Source organism: Colossoma macropomum, unplaced genomic scaffold (genome assembly GCF_904425465.1).
Source record: "Colossoma macropomum unplaced genomic scaffold, Colossoma_macropomum, whole genome shotgun sequence".
Lineage (NCBI taxonomy): Eukaryota > Metazoa > Chordata > Actinopteri > Characiformes > Serrasalmidae > Colossoma > Colossoma macropomum.
In genome coordinates this window covers 11,548,252-11,556,012 of record NW_023494801.1, presented here as the reverse complement: position 1 = coordinate 11,556,012, position 7,761 = coordinate 11,548,252, and positions in this window count along the sequence as shown.

Here is a 7,761-nt window from a genome sequence, read left to right as displayed (position 1 = left end):
GTGTGATCCTAATCCCTTTAAACTACTGAGATGCAAGTATCGATACAAGTCTGCCTTTCTGCACCCTCTGTTCACGATGCAATATTAAAAAGCTGGTGTGCTCGTGCATGCGCTTTGTGTGTGGGGGTGAGTGTGTACCGCATGCCTGAATGTCATCGCTCCCTGTCCCCCATGGCTCACTCTGCTGGGGAGCCGCTCTCCCATGGTGCTGTGCGTCGCCGCTGTTGCCCGCGGCGATATTGAGGAGTAAAAATAGAGATGGCAGCGAGCTGATGATATTTGCCCATCCCACCTGCCATTACTGCAGGCCGTGTTTGCTCTCCGCTACAGAGCGCTGAAACACAGGGAGGATATTAAAAGAGAAGCGTTTTGTAAGAGGCCTTCCTCACCGACCTCACTGCTAACCCCCCCACTGCCATGTAAATAAAGAGGAAGAGGTGGAGTGAGCCACGAGTGGGGAGAAAATGAGAGAAAAATGAGAGAAAAGTGGACGAAAGTAATCAGAGGTGTGGGTCAGGGAGGGAGCAGGCCCAGAGAATAGAGAGAATTGCTTTGAGGAGATCAAACAATGGCAAAACAGAAGGGGGGAGAGAGAGAGACGGAGACAGAGAGAGAGAGAGAGAGAGGTTCAAGGACTGATGGGAACTGTTACATGGACAGATGGAGCAACTGAAATGCAGGAAAGGTATGAAGCAGGGAGAAATAACAAGTTGAGGAGGAAACAGCAGGATTTTTTTTCATATTCATATTGTTTGCAGATGAAAAGGTGAGAGCTTTAGTGTTGTATGAAACAGATTTAGGCCGGAGGAGGCGGGTTACAGAGCAAAAAGTGAAAGAAAAAGCAGGAAAACTAAGTTTCTAAGTTGGACCAAGAGTGAGAGACACTTGCATAGAGAGAAATGAGCTCCACGGCACCGAATGACTGACAGATAATAACACGCTACTGTTTGTTGGAGTGTGAAAGTAAGACAGAATGAAATTACAGGTATCATCATTCCAAAACACAGCATGGATAACAGCATGACTGAAATGCACTCAATATTGTCAGCAGCAGAAATATAGCCGTTATTACACATTTATATCATGTAATTACAGTGTAATAACAGAATTCCTTAAGAAACTCAAGTCAAAACCTCATTTCCTGAACTTCCTGCTGTACAATACTGTGCAAACCTCACCTGCACACCAATGACCCTCCTGATGATACTGCTGCATACACAGACTCGAACTATTTAATCATAATCATTGCTTCTCCTGCTTTTCCCCTTTTCTGAAACTTATTCTAATGGTCAAACCTTATCCTTTGTTCATTTTACTCTTGTGTTGTTTTGCTATCCGGTGTCGACCAGAGGAGGATGAGTTCCTCTTTGGGTCTTGGTTCCTCTCAAGGTTTCTTCCTTTTACTCTTAGGGAGTTCTTCCTTGCCACTGTTGCCATTGGCGACGCTCATGGGGGCTCAGACCAGGATTTTGCTGTAAAGCTGCTTTGTGACAACGCCTGTTGTAAAAAGCACTATATAAATAAACTTTGTCTTGACTTCACTAAAGGACTACCTGACCTATTCATACTCCACCCACACATGTTTTTAACTATTGCTTATAGCTTAGCAAATATCCTAATCAACTTGAGAAACTAGCAACTCAGTTCCTAAAAGTATCTAAATTTAGAGCATGTTATTAATTTCAAATGATATATTTTTTTTGTGTGCATTGGAAAGGTCACACTGGTATGATAGATCAAGTGTAGTATTTTTGTTGTTTAATCTCACCTTGCCTTACAGTTACAGCAAGGATTCATGACTGAATCATCTTCTAATTTTACGGTGCGGTTTATCATTTCTTTGTGGAGATCTAAAGATTTCCAGCTTTACTTGTTTCTCTCTGTTGCTGTCACTGAGTAGCACTGATGCAGAGAACCTTCACCCATGCTATAGTAGCTAGCTGGAGTGACATCAGCCATGCTACAGTAGTTAGTTAGAGTGATGTCAGCCAGTACACTCTTTACACTGTAGTTGTATATATGCCTGTAGATGTTCTTTTTTGTTTATATTTTGATATTGTATCACCCTCTTTATTATAACTGTGCTGTGTTGTGTGACTGCTATCTATCTATCTATCTATAGGCATCTATAGTAAAGACAATGGTTCTATATACCAAAAACACTCAAAGAACCATTTGCATACTTACATGGTTCTTTGCATGGTGAAATCATTCTTTAGATTGATGTACAATGTGTGATATATGTACCATTATATAGTTCTGGCCACGCAAGCTGATTGGTTGAGAAGCGCTCTAACTGTGCTGTTATTTTGCCATAACATCACAGTTTTTTCACAAACAGTATCACTCTGCTGATACGCCATTGCTAAGCAACGACTTTGCCAGCTGTAGGAGACGCTCACGCCATTTGACCGTTTTTATTTCTACATGTTTGCCGAATGGTATTCGTTTCATTTGTGGCTAATTCCAGGTTGTTTAGGTGTTCTTCTGTCACAGCTGCTGACTGAAAAGCTTGCTTAGTGGTGATGACAGTTTCGGAATTTAGTGTAAGGAGCTGGAGAACAAACTGCTGGCTGTGCAGGGAGTGAGCGGAGCTCGTTACTCTGACGTAGCAACAAGCTGCTTGTTAAGGAACTATAATTTGGCGGAAGGAACTGCTAATATTAAAACATTAAATGCCATGTTCACAACTCAATTTATTTATTTCTTACTTCATTTATTTAACTGTTATATAAAAGCAATAGAGCACTCGAGGTCATGTGTGGTCGACAGCTGTGATTTGGTTGTGATGTTATTTCATGATAACACACGACATTGAGTGTTCTATCGCTTAAAAAACAATTTTGCTATTGTGATGATGTAACTCTTGTAACAAGAGAAGAACGCTGAAAAACTGAAATGAAACCACTGATTTTTCTGTTAGGATGTTGACTTTTTAAATATACAAGTTCTATATATACACATGTTCAAAATGTGCATATAATATTTAGAAAAGAGAATTATTGTTGATTACAGTAATACATTGCTGTTAATAAATAGACTGGTAAATACAGTTTTGCAATGAATCAAAAAATTCAATATGAAATTATGAAAAACACATTACAGTATGAATGCTGTAAATATCAGTTCTGCTTACAGTAAGTTACTGTAAATTTACATAGTAATTTTTGCAGCGCAATGTTAACTGAGCTATCCAGAAGCAGGTGAACTGTCTGCTTAGCCTATCAATCAGATGTTTATGCCTAAAAATTATACAAAATACTTCGCACTGATGCTAAAGCACTCAAAATAAATATCATTCTAACTTAAGAAAACACTGTAAAATGTATGTATTGTGACATGTTTTAGTGCTACAATTTCTCATTAGGTTTAATGAGATTTTGCCAAAATTCTGTAAAGCTTGCCCAATGTTAAGAGTAAGTGCAACTGTTAAAAAAAGTGTAGGGAGCATGAATAGGTCAACTGGGGACACAGAATGATCAATAATTGAAGTTTTTTTGGGGTGTCTGGATAATTACAGTTTGTTTAATTATTTATCAGGTAGCACTTAACCTCCCCCTGCCCCCTGCCCCTGTACAATGTGTGCTCCATTACTGCAGACCTTCGAGAATGCCTTTAGTTGGGCTCTTTTTCCGTCTCTCTCCTTTCATCGAGCGAGGCAGCCGGTCAGGCATCTGCTGTTTGGCGGAGTCCAGTGCCCAGTGTTCTCTGAGCTCATTCAGGCATTTAACAGTGCTGGGCGAGCGGCGGTGTGAAAGGATGCCCCGGAGAAGGCTGAGATCCTGTCTCATGTCGGTGGGAGTGACGTGTGACTTGAGGGAGAGAATTAATACACAGGGATTTGGCTATGACTGAAGCGGGATAAAAATGGAAAGAAAACGTTTGAAAAGCCATCAATAAACATCAGTTCAGCTCTGTGAACACTCGAGTCTTGCCCCAGAAAAGCTCCCAGGAGACTGTACCAGTGCTTAAAGTTAAAGCTCTTGGCTTGATGGATGATGACACAGTAGTAGCGTAGGCGCTGCTCGGAAGAGGCCAGAACTGGATCCCCTGTCCAACAACAGATTTAAAGAACTATTTAAAACGTGCAATTAATTTATTAATTTGTGTTTATTTTGGGGTGAATTTTAGACATCCTGCAGAGGCTATTAAATTTGCAGGTGGTGTTGGACAAAGTGCAGAAAGGATGGAGAGAGTGTGACCCACGGTGACTGGCCTGGCCCATGGCCGTACTTTCCTGCGGTTGAAGGTCGCTGCTGGCATCCGTGGCTAAAAGCTGTTCGGCCGGTCCCGCAAGCGCTAATAGAATTAGCGTGCCATCTGTTAGCATGCGGCGTGCCAGCCTGGAACCCCTGCTAATTATGATACAATATCAAGAGCAAATGGCAGACGTCTCCTTAATATTCCCCCAGCAAATGCACCAGGGAACCCTGAGTGGATACCAATAACAGCAGAGATATTGAGAGAGGGGGAGAGAGAGAGATGGAGAGAGCTATGAAAGGAAGGGAGATGGGGAGTGGAGGAAAGACAAATGCAAAGAGAGAGGGAATAAGGGTGAACAGAGATAAAGGGAGGGGTAGACGGAGAGCGACAGATGGGGAGATGAAGGAAAGGGAAGCGATTGCTGGAATAAAGGAGGGATAAACAAAGGAAGGAAGAAAAAAATGTCAGGAAGCAAGCGCCGCTGAGCTACTGGGCTAACAAAATACATATTGAAGCTGCAGCAGGATTACGAATTTTCTGGGGAAGAGCGTTTTTGGCGGTTGGCTAGCGGCGGCCGCAGCCCTCCACTTCCCTAATCAACCGGCATGACTTGTAAGCATATATTTCACTCAAGCCCACAAATATGTTTAGTGGCTTAGTCATGTTGCCAGGCGACAGTTGCCGGGGATGGCAGGTCTCTCCGTGCAGCCCGGCTACAGTGCGGGTGCCAGCCATGAAATCTTTTGAACAGAACAGTCTGCAGTCTGCTCCTCTGACCGCCACGCAAACGTTCTGGGGCCACCACACTTTTTCAAAGTCGCGTTACTAAGGGGAATAAGTTCTACTTCATAACTTTCAGGACAGATTTTCTACACTTTCTTTTTTTTTTGATTAGGCTGCTAGAACAAATTGGCCAAAAGTGTTGCTGTCAAGCTTGTTTTGCCCATTCCATTCAAGAAATATCTACATAATTTAATTCTGTAGTGTCTGGGTGAAGAAGAACCAGAGGAAGGGATAGCTTCTGCTCAGAAAATGCACTTTTATTACATCAGGCAGAAGTGCCACTGAAAATACAGTACATACTTCACAGATGACACACAAACCCCACTATCTACCCCAACAACCCAGCACAAGATAACACAATAACATAGATGCACCTTAAACTAGTGGACAACCAACAACAGCAACAATAACAACATTTAATGTCTTTTTGGCAGAGGGCGGAGGGGGGGCGGGGCGTGTGGTGCAGCTCTGCAAACCACACCTCTAGAGCCCCTTCTGCAAACCATGCAAGTGGCAGCTGCCACAATATCATTGTATACCCTAGATCAGTGATTTCTGAGATCAATTCTCGGGACTCACCAGATGGTCCGCAATTTTGCTTTATCCAAGTTCCCAAGCCACTCAAACAAAGCCATAAAGAACACTGAATACCTGATACAGCTGTACATGGAACTACATTTGAGGAACAAAGTGTAGACCATCTGGAGAGCCTCAAGGACTAGGTTGGGAAACACTGTCCAAGACCATCTAATCCAGCAGTGTCCGACCCTGGTCCTGGAGTACCCCTGCTCTAACACACCTACTTCAACTGAGAAAGAGCTTGTTCATTTATACATTAGTTGGGAAAACAGAAAAACATGCAGGACAAGGTCACTGCACAAACATGATTGGGAACCGCTGCTCTAGTTGGTCTAATTTTTGTATTCTTTTTTATTTTCCCATGTGAGTGATTTTAGCATGAAGTGCTCACGTGTGGCTGCTGAATAACTGAAATGCAGCCAGTTTACAATTAAACTATCAAGTGCCACCACTGCTTTTTTGAGTTTCCCACTGGTAAATATGACATTGTGGAGACATTTATGTGCAGTCATCTTTTTACCACGATATGTCCGAGCATGACTTGAAGGCAGCGCAAGGCAACGCTGCTGGACAGCTCAACACGTTTGAAGGAAAATGCTCACTGCCAACTCTGTTACATCAGCCCATATCAGCAAGCACTGCACTGAGTGATGGGGGGAAAAAGGGAGTCATCGGGCCCACCCAGTCAATTATGCAGCACAGCCATGTCAGGAATCCAACTCAGGTAAACATGACATTGTAGTGGCGTTCATGTGCGCTCATCTCATATCTATGATATGTCCGAGCACGACTTGAAGGCAGCATAAGGCAACCCCGCTGGAGAGCTCAACGTGCTTGGAGGAGAATGTTAACTGCCAACTCTGTTACATCAGCCCATACTGGCTAGCATTACACTGAGTGATGGGGAGAAAAGGAGAGTCATCAGGCCCACCCAAGCAATTATGCATTGTTGCCATGCTGTGTATCCAACTTGCAATACTCAGACTATAGGGCCAACACCTGTCACTTGTTATTCACTTCATTTGTCAACACTAGAATTTGTGAGACTATCGTCCCAGCACTGTGAGTTCTTGCTTTATCTGCTTTTCTTGTCAGTTTTAGCCTTGGCTCATCTTTCAACCATCCTCTCTGCCTTGCACCAGCAGGCACCATCTTGATTTACCTGTTTCCTCATTTGTAGAGTTTCCTGCAGCTTGCTTTGTGGGTCTGAGGTGACCTTGTACCAGGTATGGACAATGAGTTTCGGAGCGCCGCTCATTAGCTGACAGTACAGTCTGTTTTATCGTTGTCCACGGATGAAAATGATTCCATTACACTCACTCCATGCCCTCCTCTGTCACTCTAACGAACCGTGGGCTGCCGTATCCGTCATGCTGGCACAACAGGTGTGCAGTTGCCACCACAGCCGTGGCCGGTAAAGGACGACTCTCTGCAATCTGTGGCTCTGTTAACTTTCCACTCAGCAATGAAGAACGAGGAGAAATTGTTGCCGTTTTTCATCGCAAATAACCTTGCAGCCCTCACAGCAGAGAGAAACAGAGCACAAAAGTGAGGAAATAAGGTGAGAAATTGTTTGTACTGGATCTTTAAACGTATCCACTGGTTGTGTCATTAAGATCTCTGGAACGTGAAAGTTGAATTTACAGCACAGTAGCATCCTGTATTCCACATTTTTCTTGTATTCTTGTATTAATGTTTACATGACTGTTTTTCTGACCTCTGTTTACCTCAAGCACACATGCCCTGTATTGTGCCTCATTCAAAAAGAAGTCTGAGCTGAACAGTAGCACGTGAATGTGACTAGGTAACACTGGACTCTGAATAATCTGTCATATACAAATGATGTCACAAACATGATTCATTCCAAACAGGCTGTTTTTACCACTTAGTTTCCATATCGCTGTTGTTGGAAGAAAACCTCATATCTTCAAAATGATAACTTTACAGGAGAAGGAAAAAGCCTACTTTATTTTTAATGTAAGTCAATGGAACCAGACTTTTTGCTAAGTCATTATGAGCCGTTTCTTTTGGTCCATTCTTCATGAAATTTACACACAATGTAAAGGACAACAGTCATTTTCAAATTATGTCAAAAACTGAAAAACGACAAAAATGGAGATAGGAGGTTTTCTTCCGACAGCATATATGGGTTGTATGCACTGCACAGTTAGCAATACATTTTGCTTGTTTAATACT